This window comes from Callospermophilus lateralis, chromosome 6 (genome assembly GCF_048772815.1).
Source record: "Callospermophilus lateralis isolate mCalLat2 chromosome 6, mCalLat2.hap1, whole genome shotgun sequence".
NCBI lineage: Eukaryota > Metazoa > Chordata > Mammalia > Rodentia > Sciuridae > Callospermophilus > Callospermophilus lateralis.
The window spans coordinates 128,147,261-128,164,217 of NC_135310.1; the positions used below are offsets into that span (position 1 = coordinate 128,147,261).

General features: G+C 41.6%; 2 pseudogenes across 1 annotated transcript in view; one reads left to right on the forward strand and one right to left on the reverse strand.

Moving 5' to 3' along the window:
* The window catches only part of LOC143402065 (class I histocompatibility antigen, Gogo-C*0203 alpha chain-like), a 32,483-nt pseudogene extending 23,601 nt beyond the window's left edge, over positions 1-8,882 (reverse strand). The window contains exons 1-2 of the transcript XR_013091704.1: positions 8,661-8,882; positions 7,244-7,311 (exon numbers count right to left, since the gene is read on the reverse strand). The product of XR_013091704.1 is annotated as a class I histocompatibility antigen, Gogo-C*0203 alpha chain-like (transcript). The remainder of the gene's footprint in view (positions 1-7,243; positions 7,312-8,660) is intronic.
* A 124-nt stretch (positions 8,883-9,006) lies between these two features.
* LOC143402066 (leucine-rich repeat-containing protein 42 pseudogene) lies at positions 9,007-16,524 on the forward strand (annotated as a pseudogene).
* The last annotated feature ends 433 nt before the right edge of the window (positions 16,525-16,957 follow it).

Here is a 16,957-nt window from a genome sequence, read left to right on the forward strand (position 1 = left end):
TGCTAAGAGGGCAGATCTTTAGTTTTCTAACCACACACACAAACATGAAAAGAAAAAAAGAAAGAAGTCATTAATATTTATTCCAGATATATTTATCAGTCATTTTATTCTTATTATTATATTACTCACATTTTTGTTCCTTAATTCTTCCTTTATTTATTCTGCATGTGCCAAGTGGATATTTTAAAGTAGGTTAATTTCCATAATAGTTTTCCTCTAGAGTTTTCTTTTTTAATGTGTTATATATTTTTAATTTGTTTTAATTAGTTGTACATGACGGTAGAATGCATTTCTGCACTTTGATATATCATACATAGATGGGATATAATTTCTCATTTTTCTGAGTGCACATGTTCTAGACTCATATGGGTCATGCAGTCATATATATACATACAGTAAAATGTCTGTTTCATTCTACTATTTTTCCTATTCCCATATCCCCTCCCCTCTCTTCGCAACACTTCCCTCTACCTAATCTAAGGTAACACTATTCTTCCCTAGAGCCCCCCAACTTATTGTGAATTAGCATCTGCATATTAGAGAAAACACGCAGCCACATCAATGTTTATAACATCTCAATTCACAATAGCTAGACTATAAAACCAATCTAGGTGTCCTTCAATAGGTGAATGGATAAAGAAAATGTGGTATATATACTCAATGGAATACTGCTCAGCTTTAAAGAAGAGTAAAACCATGGAATTTGCCAGTAAATGGTTGGAGTTGGAGAACATCATTCACACTAAGTAAAATAAGCCAATTCAACAAAATCCCCTAGAGTTTTCTTAATGGTTGCTTGAATTACTTACCAGATACATCTAGTCTTATTAGAAATCACTTTGGAAACTACTATATGGGAATATAGGAATGCTACCTCTATACTTCTGTTTTCTCTCTTCCTCTTTCTGTGATTATTGTTAAACATATCCTATGTGAATTTGCTAGATACCTAAAATGTTGTAAAAATCATATCTTTATATAATTATGGAAAGATATTTTTATATGCCTTCAAAACATTGATCTTTTCTACAAGATCTCCTATTAATTCCATCTCATACCCAGCATGTTCTATATCTCAGACACTTTTTCCTTAGAAATTTCATTTTTATTTTTTAATGCATCTTCCTATCTACTTTGTTACTTATTGAATATATGCCATACATTAACAATAAGTGTTTTTAAATCATTTACTAATTTTAACCTTAGTGGAAGTTCTAGGTTAATTATGATTGATGCTTTTCTGTGTCTTCTGAATTACATTTTCTTGCTCTTATAATATTATTGGTGACTTTTTATTTGATAGCAGACATTCTTACTTAAACAAGTTAGGTATAAGACATTTTTGCATGCCATAAACATTTTTTAGCAAATGAAGTCATTCAGACCCGTTTTTTTCCTTTATGCTCTATTTTTAACATTTCTTAGGTAAAAACAGAAACTGTTTAGTCCAGGATAATTATTCACCACTAAAGTCACAAGACCCTTCTGAGTATTCTATCAAATGCCAGAAAACTATAAGCCTTTCCAATAATGCCAGTGGAAGCAGATGCCATCATTGGCCCTGTGTATCCCTAGGTACCATTATTCCCTGTAGGCCTTTGGATCATTTTTTCCCTCTCCTTGGGCAATTTTCTAATGTACATTTACTGATGAGCTGAAGATTGAGAAGAACCCCCTGCAGACCTACATTGCTTTTATTTTTAGTGACCTTTTCTAGGTGCCTTCATTTTGCATATTCTGGCTTCCCTGCACTCCTCAAATTCACAACTTTTCAACCTCAAGTCACTGAGACAGCTGAGTTGTGCAGAACCCTCCCCCTTCCAGTGTACTGGAAACTGCGGCAAGGAGGATGAACAGTGGCAGGCCTCATGTCCTTCATTCTGTTTGTCTCACAGATTACAGTCTTTGGGGTGCTTGTTGTGCAATCTGAATATCTGTATATATTTACATATGTTTTTCTGAATTGTCATGTATTGAGTGTGAGAATAAATCTGGTTTTTGTTCCTCTATCATGGTGTTATCTGCTAGGATGGCTCTCCTAGGTCAGCACCTGTACTTGCAGGGAAGACACTGCTGCCGGTTTAAGTGACTGTTCATATCATCCATTCATGTTTTTTCTATTTGTCTTTAATTCTATTGTTTTTGTTGTTGTTGTTTCAGTCAAAGCTGCCCTGCCCCTCTTCTAGGTAACTTAGAATATACTTTGCTCATTATAATGCTAAGTTCTCTATCCTTTTTATTACTAGACCATAAGAGGTATATGCAGAAATGGCAAGAGTAAGCAAGTAAGCTTCTACCTTACCCCACATGGGTAACAGTCAAGCAAAGTTGGTCATATATGCTGAGTCTTTATCTGCTAGGAACAGTTTGAACATCAGCTGTTGATACAGCTTAGGTAGAAAGGGAACTGTACCAGCAGGATATTTTAGACTTTTGTGGGCAAAGAAAAATAACTGATGAATATTATGGACACTCTCCTTATGTGCATGTACAACAAAATATAAACATTGACATTACTTTCAGACCATTCATTATCCTTAGTTGTCTTACAGATCTGGGGTTTTTAATCCAAGCAGGAAACAAAAATAGGAAGAAAATCAATGGAGGTGTGCGTGCGCATGGAGGACTGAGCTAGCTTGCAATAAACACCTCTTTGCTGTTTTAAAAAAAAAAGAAAGAAAATCAATGGAATAATCAGTTTACTATTCCACACAGTCATTCCACTATCCCAGGGTATAAATTGGAGAAGAAAGCTGGACCCCCAAATGTAGTATCAGAGGAATAATTTGATACATGTTATTTAGAACTTAGGGGAACACAGGCACCTGTGATGTATCTGATCAAGTTCCCTCAGTTCACTGTTCCAGGAACTGATATTAGTAATTCCATCCTTCAACCATCTGCTCCAGCACTTGAATTATCTTCCTACTATGGGGAAAATCCACTTTTATAGAATTTTGATAGGAGACACTCCACTTCCTTCCCTAAAAGAGGAAGATTCACTTTTCTCAACATTACTGCATTTGACCATTATATCAGGCTTGGGTTCTACAGGTCAGATGACCACATGTCACCTACCAGGCCTTGACCAGAATGCATTGACACACAGCAGCTGGAACTGTGCACAATGATTTACAAAGGTGGCATTAATAGCAACAGAGATGCTCAGATTCTTTGAGCAGCAATGACAACAGTTCCTGCTACAGGATCCAGTGTTCAGCGTCAGAGGGTCTTAGTGTCATCTGAGTCTAGCACCAGGGTCAGTGGTTCCCAACTGAAGGAGGGATTGTGGATTGTGTTTCTGGCTGTTCATCCTCAAGTCTAGCTCTCTGACCTTCCCCCAAATGAAGTCAGCCCCCCAAATCACATATATAAATCCCTTTATGTTCAAATTAGAAAACCTAGTAAACCATTGTTTGCTTAAGAAATTACTAATAAATCAGGTCAGGGTAGTGGTCTCAGAGAGCCATGCCTAAAGGCTTACATTAGGCTAAACCAAGAGCCATTTCCTGAAATCTTCCATCTGCCTTTACCCCATGGGACAGAAAATGACATTTACCTCCTAACTTTGGTGTGATAATTGACTAAATCTATCCTCCATTTTCTTTCCATGGACAAAACCACATTTTGAATCAAATGTATGATATGTCAAGATCATTGTATTGTCTTGATAATAAATAAAATAATAAATAAATAAATAAATAAAGAGGTCAGAACCCTCCCCACCCTAAACACCCTGATGGCTAACCTCAGCAGTTTCCACCTGTCTGAGTAGCACAATTGCTGGTTTGTACTGGTAGTACAAACACTGAGACCTGCAGTCTCAGTCCTATGCCCAAGACCAAATACTGCTTGTTGAAAAAGCATTAAACGAGTCACCTATGACAGCCTGGGAATCCTGTTCTACTTTCTTGCTACTGTAGTAAGAAGTGTGATCAGCAGACCAATAGTATCAGCACCAAGTTGTTGAAAATATGGAATCTTCTGCTCAACTCTAGACTGTCTGCCAGTTGAGATGACATTCAGGGGATTTCAGTGCTCAGGAAAGTCTGGGACTTCCTGTCTACATGCTTCTAGATGTGGTTCGAGAATTGTACCGTCTGCTCTGAGCATGGGATCTGATCCACTTGCACTGAGGCTTCACTCAGTGCTTGTTCCCTTTCTGCTCTGCAGCCAATCTCTCCCTTAATGACCTCATCAGCTCACAAGACTTTAACTATCATTTAAATGGTATCATTTCCCACTTCTATTTCTCCAATACATAAGTTCTTACTAAGTAATTCCACAGTCATCTGTCCCGTTGCCAAATGGCCACCTTACCTGCACAGCACAACACCTTGTACACTGAGCCTCTGAGGTGCATTCAGTTATCCTCAGCAGTTCCCACTTGTCTGAGTAGCACAGTTGCTACTCAAGTTCATATTCAATATGTGTGTAGAATCCATCACTTCCAGTTTTCACTGCTTGCAACCCAGGTAGTGACCAACATGTCTATCCTGAAGGACTTACACTAGTTCCCTACATTTTTCTTTACCTCCTCACCTGCCCCTTTCCTCTCCATACTGTTCACTGCAGAGCAGCCAGAGTGAGTCCTTGAAATAAGAAGTTGCCCTCATCTGTCTGCTCCAGACTGCCTCACTCACATTAAGAGTCCTTCCAACCCTCTTCAGCTCCACATGTTCTGTCTGTACTGATAGTCTCCTCTTCTTGATGACTCTGCTCCAGTCACACAAGCCTCCTTATTCTTCCAGAATGCATAGACATAATCTTGCCCTAGTGCATTAGCACTGACAGTTCCCCCTGCCTAGAAAACAATTCCCCAGAGTCCTCATGACAGAGCTCTTCATGTTCTTCAAATCTGTCACCTACCCAACAGGCCCACACTGTCCCTATGGAAACTGTCATTTTCCCTGTCCCTACACACCAGCACTCTGAATCACATTCCCTGTAACACTGACCACCTTCTAATATGAACACTTTTCTTACTCTACTTAGGGCATATCATCTGCCTGTTCCTAGTGAAAGTCATATTTCACAAAAATAGATTTTTTTCTGTTTTTAATTCCAAGACAGGTTCTAAATGCAAAAAAATTGTGTCATATACATAGTACTCAAAAAATATCAATGGAATGAAAGTTCACTGTAGAGCACCTCCATAACCTAGAGACAGTATATTCATTAATGGAGCCTCAGACCAAAGACTGCTCTGTTGGGAACTGCCCTGGATGCAGACTCCTTTTAAGTCCTGATGCACTGGGGATCCTGAATTATTGCATCTCAGTAACTTGGGTGTTACCTCAGCTCAGATAACAACAGGTGTAGGTGTCACCTGCTGGGGTGGGGGTTACACTTATCTGTTCCTTTGTAATCCTATCCCTTTGCCCTTTTTGGATAGAATGTTCTATGAAACTTCCCCTGGTATGTCCACTATATAAGAATAAAGAATTCCAGTGGCTCTCTCTCTTTCCATTGACCCCTAGGTCACAGAATCGTCCTGGATTTTGAAAAGGTACTTCTGTGCATTTGCGAGCTTTCTTCACCATTGCCTAAGTTATTGGAATAATCAGATTTTGTGAACCCAACATTAGGTCGCCAACTAGGGTAGATGGTGATACTGCTCTGTGGCAGCTGCAAAATGAGGTCCTTTCACACTGAAGTCAGGGCCACCTGGGCTTTTCTCACCAGTGATGCTTCCCCTCTCATACCTAGGCTCCTGAGTCCTGTTTGTAACCAAATAAAAATCTCTATTAGACTCTGCTTTATGAATCTATAAGTTTAGATAGGAGCCATAAGTTTGAATAGGAGCCATCATTAAGACTAAAGGCAGGGAGGGGCATAAGTGAGCAGAGGAGATAGAAACTTAGTAGGAATTTATCAAAGATGAGAAATAATGACATGCTTCCTCTCTGCTATTCCTACAATCTTATTCATTTTAAAAAGATTGGGGACAAGATGGGAAATATAACAGCCCAGAAAGGAGGCCAACAGCTGGACAGTGAAAATTCACCTCTTGATAGCACAGAGACCCATGTGCACAAGGGCTGCCCTCAGCTGTGTGGGGACAATGTTGGGGAAAATGACTTCTATTACACTCAGAGGCAGGCGACATCCAGAGGAGAATGACACCAGAACTCACACAAAAGAACAAGAGTAGGAAATATCCTCCCATGGAAACAAAGAAATAAAAACTCAACACAGGAAAGTTGGCAACTAAGAGCCAGAGCCAAGCCTGACCCTAGGTTGACCCAACCACACAAAGCTCTCACTATCCAAAGTCTTGGAGTCTAGGCAAGGCCCAGACAATGTCAAAGTCCCCATATTCATAGGTTTAGTGGGACAAGGTTCTACTGAAAGACAGACAAAGCAGAATGGAAGATGACCAATTGAAGACTGACTAAAATCTCACAATGGACTGAGCACCAATTGGGCACAATTTGAACACTCAGCTCCTCACAGTATTCACCTGTCCCCACTTGCAATGAACTCAGCACAGAAAACAAATGGATTCTAGAAAGTTCTCAGTTTTTAATTTCTCTCTCAAGTGTTAGGAATCTTCCTCTGTTTTAATTAACCCGTCAACCATGAGAAGATCCTTATTTTCAGAGAAGCAAGAAGCTAAAGATCATTGCACCATGGAGTTGAGACAGGAATGGAGACAACCCAACACACTGCTGCTGGAACAAGAAGGTTGACAGGGAATAAGGGAAGGGGTCAATGTAGGTAGTGGGTCTCCTTGCTTTGGGACAGACCACTACCACATTTCCTTTAACTATGCCAACAGAAACACACACACACACATACACACACACACACACACACACACTCTAGTTTCAAAAGAATTCAGTAGTTTTCATGTCACAATAGGGATGGGCACAGACTTCAAGAACTCTTGTGTTGTCCAGTCCCCCACAAGGTAGCTGTCTTACACTCTAAAATAAAATATTCATGAATGAATTCTGATCAGTCTCTGTAAGAGGTAATACTGTGAACAGTCCAGCGCACAATCAAATGTCTATACCCAGCATCCCCTTTACACAGTTGTGTTCCCTTTACCCCATCTGATCCCCCTCCTTCAAGACCACCAAAACTCACATTTACATGCCATGAGAGAGTCATTTGGGCCAAGACCACTGTAACTATCTGGAGTAGAACACAACAAGAACTGGTCAGAAGCCACAGCAGATGTGGCTAAAGAAGGGATGATGGGGTGAATGACTCCCCCAGGGGCTCCAATCTAACTCACCCAGAGGGCCAGGGGTCAATTCTACTCACACTTACATGTAGCCTGACGATGGCTACCTCTTCTTCTATCTGTGGGAAGAAAACAGCTTGGGAGAAGCCAGAGAGGAAGCAGGGCCATGAAGGCCTAGAGGAACCAGAAAATCCTGAACCCCAGGGAATTACAGAACTGTGACTGCAGACCTACAAAAGGAACAGAAAATATGAGGGAAGAAATGTGAAGGCATTGGGACCAACTGCCTTCCTGGAGGTTTGGCCTCAGCAGGGACCTTCCACTCAGACCTCTGGCTGCTAGGAGTCAGGGCCCATCACTCTAGTCGTCAGTGTCATCCATCTGTCCTTTACTTTCCAGGTACTGTATAATACAGTAACTTTCAAGAACTGGCCCCAGACTGGCTAAGCACATGTGTGTAAATGGTGCTTCTCGATAACTAGGGAGGGCATGTTTCTACCTGGGTCTGACCCCCACCTGCCAGGAGCTCAGACCCACTTCCTCACTCTTTCCCCGCCTGTGTTCTTCCTTCTCCACATCACAGGAGCCACCCCTGCTCCAAGGAGAACCAGGACAGCCATGATGCTCACAGTGGGGATAGTGGGCTAAGGCAAGGATAGGGCCCTTGACCCCCAAATTCAGAACCTGCTGAAGGTGCTCCAACTTTCCTTGACAACAGACTCTGTGCCCTCATGTCCTCCTTCCTCTTTCTTAGGATGAGAGGCTCAGGCAGCTCATGATACTGCACACGGCATGTAAATGTCTGCTTATCTCCAGAGGGAACACCACAGCCGCCCACTTGGATCATTCATGCACATGTCCTCCAGGTAAGCCCTGATGAGTTCAGCCTCTGGGACAGCCTCCCACTTGGTACCTGGTGACTTGAGCTACCTTGTCTGATGTTGCTCAGGAGCTCAAGTCCTTTATCAAAGTGAGGAAATCCAACATGATCCTAAGCATTGTGATGACACCTGTGGAGGAGGCACCCATCAGTACTCACTTTACAGTGAGACAGCCTCTGGAAAATGTGAGATTCTGGTCATGACTGCTAGGTCAGAGCAGCCCTCTTAGTCACACTCTGCTGTCAGCCTCACCTCCCAGATTCCAAAGGGCAGTGACTGGTCAGAACTCCTCCCTCTTCATGCACCCAGGGTCTCTGAAATGGAAGGCAATGCCCACAGTCTCTTACCCTCTTGCTGGATGGAGGGGATAGGAGGGTGGTAGAGTTAATAAAGTCTGGATGGTTTCACAAAAACCCAAAGATCTAGTCATCGGGATTCACACATGGGGGACCCTTCTCCAATTATATGCAGTAGGTCACTGTCACTCACTAACCTCACTCTTGTTATAGTGGCCACATAGGTTATTCAAGTTTGCAAAGTAAGACTCTGCAGAGTTCTGGATGCCCAGTGTCTCCTCCTCCCAATACTCCAGAACCTATGATTCCATCCACTGCTTCCGCAGCACAGATCCTGTGCTTCCACAGGATATCACTGTGGAAGCACAGGATCTGCAAGCAGTCCACATAGTGGACTGCAAGGAAGCGGGGCTCTAGGCACCTGGGTGGGGACACAGCTGTGTGGAAATACATGAAGGAATAGAGCCATGGGGACCCACAGAGGTTGAGACTGTGCAGGACCTGGGGTTCCATGTTGTTGGGGCAAAGGGGAGTGAAGGTAGAGCATAGGCCTTGTGAGACAGAAAAGGGGTGAAGGGAAGTAGATAAAGGACTGGCCTGAGGTCAGTTGTGAGGAAGGGAAGGAAAATAGGAGGTAATGGGTAGTCAAGAGGTAAGGACAATGAGTGGCCAAGGTGGGGCAAAAGGTCTGTGCCATGGTTACATAGATTCCACGTCACCTGGGTCTTGCGGCCTAGTGGAGCTGTCCCCAAGCTTGTAGCCTGCAGAGGCCTTTTCCCTGAAGACCCAGCACTCACCCGCCAAGATCAGGGTCAGGACCCCTCCTTCAGCGGAAGTGACTTATAGGCCTCAGAATCTCCATGCCTCCTTCTGAGGAGAATCTGAAGCCAGGTGGCAGAATACTGTTTGATAGAACACTCTGTGGTGATGAAATTGTTCTATCTCTGCACCTACCATTAAGGTAGCCACTGGTTACACGTGGCTATTAAGCACTTAAATGTGGCTAGTCTGCTAAATAATTTTAATTTTTTTGTCAATTTAAATATAAATAGTTATATCTAGCTCATAGTTACTATTTCTGACAGTGAACATCTACTATGTTCTTTTTTAAAAAATATTTTTTAGTTATACACAGATGCAATATCTTTATTTTGTTTATTCATTTTTATGTGGTGCTGAGGATTGAACCCAGTGCCTCACATGTGTGAGGCAAGCGCTCTGCCACTGAGCCTCAACCCCAGCCCCTCTACTATGTTCTTTACATTCAATCTTCCACCCAGAAAGATATACTGTGACTCCTGGATGGAAGAAAATCTGTTAAAATTATCTTCATATGAAAAACATAGTCTGTCTTAGTACAAAGGTATTTGAAAGGATAAAATATAGGATTGGGGCTTTGGATGGATGACATGGGGAGAGCAAGGAAGTAGTGTAGATTGGGTTTTCACTGTAGATTGGGTGTTGTCAAGAAACTGGAGCAATTGTGGGATGGAGCTTCTCTGTAAATCCTAGTCATAATAAGTAAAGACCAGAGTAAGAATAAAATTGGTAAAGAAGCTGCTGCCAGTCATATTCACCAACATAAGGAGATGGTGTTTTGTGATTTGCGTAGTTCCTTACTTTTGCAAATGCTTAGAAAAAGTTATGTATTACTCTTATTTTAATTTCACTTTGTGTGGCTGTTGAATGAGCTTGTCTGACATTGCTTCTTAACATGCCTTTTATCCAACAGGGAATAGCACAGCCCTCAGTTCCTGAATCCTATGAGCACCAGGACAGCTCCTAAGAACTCTGAGGCCTAGCTCTAAGTGTCAGAGCAGTTCCCAGATGTCAAGATCTGCTTTTTCTTCTTTCTTAAATTCAATATTTTCTACTGCCTATATCCCCATTCAAGAAAACAATAAAGATTAGAAGTTAAGTAGATTAGACAAAGGGGAATAAAGGTAAGGGAGGGGGAATTAGGGAAAGAAAAGGAAACACAGTAGAATAAATCTGACATCATTTTCTTATATACATATATGAATATTCCACAATGAATCCCACCATTGTGTACATTGTTTGAAAACAAACAATGCCTGTGGAAAACTCAGAATCCCAGAAAAGATAAGAACATCAGAACTGTTAAATGTCAAATGTCTGGCTCAATGTAAAAGATTATCTTTCTTTTGTACTCAGACAGTGTTAACTACTTGTTATTGCCATGCTGCTTGCCCTCCCTTGAAATCTATAAGCTCATCACAGTCTAGAGTTCTGTAAAGTCAATTCACACAAAAGCACAATTTTGTCCTCTTCCAGACACTGTTGCCTCTATCTAGTCATACAAATAGGATTTTGCATACTTTGCTCTAGATTTATCAGTGCATCAGAAATATACCTAAACAGTGGCAAAATGCACATGTTACTGTTAAATCTTAGGATAATTCCTTTCCTGTTCCTGAAGAGTAAAAAAGTATGTTAAAGAACAAAATTATTGGCATATAATAATCAGCTACATACAAATCATGTATAGTTTTATCTTTATTTTTTTAATTAAAAAAATCATGTTTAAAATGGCAAAAACCCATCTTATAGACTCTTTTATATAGCTGCAAAAATTTATATCTGTACAGATCTAACATAACACTACTATACTCAGTATTCATTTTACTGAAGCATGCAAGTTAAAGCACTTTTTCTAATTTATATAGAGATACCTAATTAACGAGGCACATTGTACTAATGACTAGGAGAAGTAGCTTTTTCTCCCCTTCCTCTGACTATGAATTCCTGTTGTAATGTCCCTTTTCTAGTAAATTTTTGAGAGCAGTTGGCAATTTAGGAGACAGCAGGATCTGAGTTTAATTGTTGCACTGTTGTGGCTGATCTCTTGAGGAATGTCTTGTCTTTGCATGGAGCTCTTAGAGATGTGTCCAGACTTGCTTACCAAGTGGTTAGTGTATATTAGGAGCATGTGTGTGTGTGTGTGTGTGTGTGTGTGTGTGTGTGTTTTGAACCAGCTCAGACTAGCCACAGTGAGCAACTCTGTGAAAGAATAGTTGATTTCTTGCCCAGCTGTTACCACAGGCAGATGTTGGTTTATTGCCTTTCCTCTTTCCTCCTAAAACAACATTGGCTTTACCATTTAACTCAGCTGTGGGTTTTTTTGTGGGTTTTGGTTTATTTGTTTTTTGGTATGAATTGTCATGTTTGGTATTGTTTTTAATCCCCACCCCACCCCACCCCACCCCCCCAAAAAAACAACTCAAGGCCTCCATGGATCAAGATCTCATATTAAGGATTTTTTGTCCTGGGGGGGGGGGGGATTTTTTTTTAACCAAAATCTGGAAAGTGTGAAAGTATATTTAGATTTTATATACTCTCTGAAATGTGATTTAAGATTCTTAAGTTTGGGTCTCTTGTAATAATTTTGAATGAGATCTACCAACTCACTTGTGAGTATATTTTTCACAGATATCTTTAGGCCTTCATTAGAAAGCTATTTTCCCCCTTTTGGTTACCTCATTTCTCTTTTGTTTCAGATTATGAAAGCTTACAGGGGTGTCTTTGGAATCATTTGCTGAGTCATTTCCTCAAATCATATTCCATTGTATCAGTTAACATATAGTTTTAAATGTACGTATTATAAATATCTGTAACCAAATCATTTGAAGCCTTGATAAATTTTTAACAAATTTTGTACATTTTTTATGAAAGTTACTAGTAATGCTTTACCAAGTAGTGCAATGAATTTTTATTTTTAATCCCTGTGCCCAATTTTGGAGTTGAGAGGGTTGTTGGTAATAAATGTATGATGTACACTTAAAAAAAAAAAAAAAGATTATCTTTCTCTTTCACCTTGTTTTGAACCCAAGGGCGCTTACCCACTGAACCACACCCCTAACCCTTTTTATATTTTATTTTGAGACCGGGTCTCACTAAGTTGCTTAGGGTCTTTCTAAGTTTCTGAGGCTGAGTTTGAACATACAATCCTCCTGACTCTGAGTCTCCTGAAAAGCTGGAATTATAGGCATGTACCACCATGCCTGGATCTCTTTTATACTTACTTAATAAATACAGATAGAGCTTTTTTGTGAGCACTCTGAATCCTGAATAAATATATTAAACATAACAATGAGGAGAGTTTAGAATTCTAAAGATTTCTATATTTATGTGAACTAAGACAATGTCAAGTGGAGGACACTGAAAAGTTAAGATAAGCATGATAATCCCAAGAAAATCCCTAATAGTACAAAAATAAAGCTAGCAAAAAAATTAAAATGGGATTCTAAAAACAATTGAAATCATTCAAGAGAACACTTTTGAAGGACAATTTCAGTGGATAAAAAGTCATTTGGCAATCTTTTTCTACCAATTATTTGTATAAATCACTCCAATTTTTTCTGGACACCTTTGTTTGTTTCTGAAGAAAAAAAAAAGCCCTCGATCCCATAGTTGTTTCCTATACATATGTTACTTACTAATTTGTAACCATCTCTCCAAAATGGAGCAGCTTAAAATTACCAAGGTTCATTATCATGCTACTTTCCTATGGGCAATGTTCAAAGCCAGAACTGGAAGGCTGGCTGACAAGGAAGGACCTCATTCACAGCTCATTCATGTAGCTCTTGGCCACATCCCTCAGTTTCTGGTCATGGGTGACTCCCTTTAGGTGACTGTCCAGTTGAAGATGGCTTAGCCAGGAATGAATGATACAAGAAAGAGCAGAGCAAGCAGGAATCCCAGTGTCTTTGTGCCTTAGGTGTACACCATTGCTTCTGCTTTGTCTCTTCACTAGAGGTGAATTTAATGAGTCCAGCCATGTTCATGGTGGGGGAGGGGGGAAGCACTAGTTTCTCTTCTTGAGTATCAAGAAACTTTTGACCAGTTGAAAACCACCATAGTCATCCTTTTGAACACAAATTTTTCATATTCCTTCACATGCTCTGCTCTCCATTCAAGAATTCCAAAAGACTCATTTCATCACGTAACCAGTGTCAACTCCAGAGTCTCATCATCTGAATCAAGTTCAAGTACAGAGGAGTCTCCTAGAATGAGCTCGTGTAAGTGCAGCTCTCCACATACAGTTCATGAAAGCTCACCCTGTGAACTCTCTGCACCTGACAAATCTAGTATACAATGGTGGGGAACAGATGCTGGTCATCGGATGTTCTGGCTCCCATTGATATGAGGAGAAGTCTCCAGGGACTCAGAAATAGACAAAACCTGTAATATTTATTTGGACAACAATGGCACCTAAGGAGGTAAAACGTAAAATTTCTTTCTTTCTAATACACCCTCCCACTTTTAAAACCCATCCTTGTCCCAGGGCTTTTCTGGCATGGAACTTTTGAAACAATTTTTTTTTTTTGTCCATCTTCTTTCAAAGATGGCTTTGGATAAAACCTATTTTCTTCTGTTATGGTTTAGATATGAGGTATCCCCAAAAGATCCTATGTGAGGCAATGCAATAACATTCATAGGTGAAATGATACTATGATGAGAGCTGTAACTAGTGAGTAAATTGTTCCACTGAGAGGGATTAACTGGGTGGTAACTGTAGGCAAGTAGGCAGTGGGTGGAGAAGACAGGTTACTGGGGGGGGCCGGCATTTAGGATGTATATTTTTGTCCCTGGTGAATGGAGCCCCCCCCCCCCCCCCTTCCAGATTGTCATGTCCTGAGCTGCTTTTCTTCTCCATACTCTTCTGTCCTGATGTTCTGACTCACCTCCGGCCCAAAGCACTGGAGTTGGTTATCGCAAGGCAGCCAGCACCTCATCAGGGTAATTTTTCCTGCTCAGGAGGGGATAAGCCACCTGAGAAAATAATATGGTATGAAGTAATTAATGAAGAAATAAGAAACAAAGTCAAAGAATAGGTTTTAAAAGCAGAGCACCTAAAAGATTCTTTCAGTCCTGGTAGGAGCTGGAACAGAGCAGTTAAAATATGGCTCCGAAGGGAGAGCAAGGGAGGGTGGGAGGATGAGGATGTAGGGGTGTGGGAGGTAGTTTGAGGGCGGGGGTGGGGAGCCAGGGAAAGCTGTGGAGGCATGAGAGACTTGGGTTCGGGGTTCAGGGTTCGGGGCCGGGTGCGAGAGGAAGCAGCATTGGCTTAGGAGTAGGACAGGGTCATGCGTGGTAATTGAGAAGGGAGCAAAGGTCTGCGGTACCCGGGGAGGCGAAGGGGAAGGTGGTTTGGGGGTGCACGGAGGAAGGGAGCTAGGAGAGGAATGGGGGAAGGGGTGGGGTCTTGGAAGCAGGGAAGAAAGTTGGGGCTGTCGATTGTGAAGATGGGGATGGTGAAGCGTGAAGGAATGGGATTTTGAGGGTTGAGGACACAAGACTGGAGAGGAATGGAGAGGTTGGAGTCCGAGGAGAGAAAAGCCAGAGGGAGAGGAAGGGAAGGACGGATGCTGAAGGACTGAAGGGATGTGGGTGGAATGGCGTAGAGACAGGAAGGGAAGCCGGTGGACTGGGTCTTAGGACTAGGAGCCACGTTTTTGGAAGGGGTGCGGAAGGATTGAAAGGGATGAGCTCTGAAGAGGGCAGATGAGCTGTGAATGTGTGAAGGGGAAGGTTTAGGATTGGGGTTGAGAAGCTGTAGAGTTGGTAAGAGTATCAAGATGTGGGAGAAATTAGTTTGCCCTTGAGGGAGAGTAGAGAGCTGGGTATGATGTGAGCCTCCAGAGCTTGTGGGAGGAAAGGGTATGGGTGAGAAGGCAGGTAGGAAAGGAAAAAAGAAGTAGTGGGGAGAATTGAACATTGAATAATGTCGGTGACACAGAACAATGAGAGGGGGGTTGTTTGTTGGTTATTGGTAATTTAGAACTGCTTTCTTTTTGAGTTTTTATGTTAGAAACTTTCTCAAAAATTCTAATAAGCCAAACGGTTTGCAAACGTGTTTGCAGACTTGAAATGAAGGTCATGGGTTGACAGATGTTTTCCAGGTGTGGAATGTGGCTAATTTCTACCATGGCAGGAAGAAGGGAGGCCTCCTTGTAACTCTATCCCCAAGGCCATTCAGACTGTCTCCCAAAGGCTTTTCTGTGGAGCTTTGCATGAACAGGGAAGATGATACTGCACAGAAAGAGAAGACTGATCATTTCATCTTCACATATACCTGGGAGGGGATATTCGGTATTCCACCAAATCCCTCTTCAGCCTCCTCCTGGGCTTCATCTCTGACAATGTTGATCACATTGATCCCCTTATTGGCTTTCTTGAGCAAATTGCTGAAAAACCGTTCTCTGCTGCTGAAGCCAGGCAGAAATTCACAGAGCCAGGTGCAGGGCTGAGGGCTTTACAGAAATTCACTGAGGCCTATGGAAGTCTGGTGCTGGGCTCTCTGTGCTTGTGAAATAGGTATCTGGTGATTTCAGAAAAACTTGAGGAGATTAAGTCTTTCCAGGAGCTGACTCACCTGGACCTTTCCTGTTGTAAGCTTGGAGATAAGCATGAACTTCTAGAACATCTCACCAACGAGGCCCTGTCCAGTGTAACTCGGTTCCACCTGAAGGATAATTATTTCTCTGATGCAGGAGTGCTGAAAACAACAGTACCAGTTCAAGTGATGAAAAGAGGTCTTGAGAACCTAACACTGCTAGACTTATCTTGTCACCCTGACATCACAGATGCAGGAATTGGATACCTTCTTTCTTTTAGAAAATTAAACTGCTTAGATATTTCTGGGACAGGACTCAAGGACATCAAGGCTGTCAAACAGAATCTCCAGACCCACATAGGCCTTATTCACTCCAAAGTGCCTTTGAAGGAATTTGATCATAGTAACTGCAAGACAGAGGGGCTGGGCTGACCAGATTCTTCTGCAGTGGGAACGAGTGACAGTGGAGGCCAAGAAACCCAGAAAAGTCCCCGAACCTCAAGAGGCAACTCAGTACTTCTATCGGAAGCAGGCTCTGATGGAAATCTTGAGGAAGTGTCCCCTGGCAGACTCCCACATGACCTCTTCTGGAAAACTCCAGTTCTATAAAGAAAAAGCCCCAGACTGTGATGGGCCATTGTTAAAACGTGAAGCCACAGAGAGACAAGAGTCAAAGAAGAGCAAGAATAGAGCTTTTGAGGAGTCAGAGAAGGAACAGAATAATTCTTCACAGTCTTCAAAGCAAAAATATGTATTTGTTTTGCTGTGGAAGACTGGGACTTATTAAATTCCTACTGACTGGCAGATACACGTTGACCTTTTCCCCTCAGCTCTAATGGATGAGGAAAGGAGACTGATGATGACTTACTTTTTGTTTGAATTTATCTACAGTATTAGCATAGCAAGCAGATATGTCTACTTTTGTGGTGGGGGAGGGGAATGCTATGGAAGTATGTAATAATTTCTAATGTATATTTTCAATAGATAGTAATTTTTCAAATAAACTGTTTTGCTGTCCTTAAAAAAAATGGCTCTGACTCTTTATTTAAGGGAAAGCATCAAAAGCAGGGATAAGGTTTTAGAGGGTGAAGTCTTGCTTCATGGTGTCTTGCAGTCAACAGGTTGATTAGCAACTTGACAAGCCACATGCATCTCTGAGGTGGCTAGGTGGCTGCAGCATGTCACTCCATCTCAGGTGCTGTGCAGAACCAAGCAGAGCTGAATAGGAACT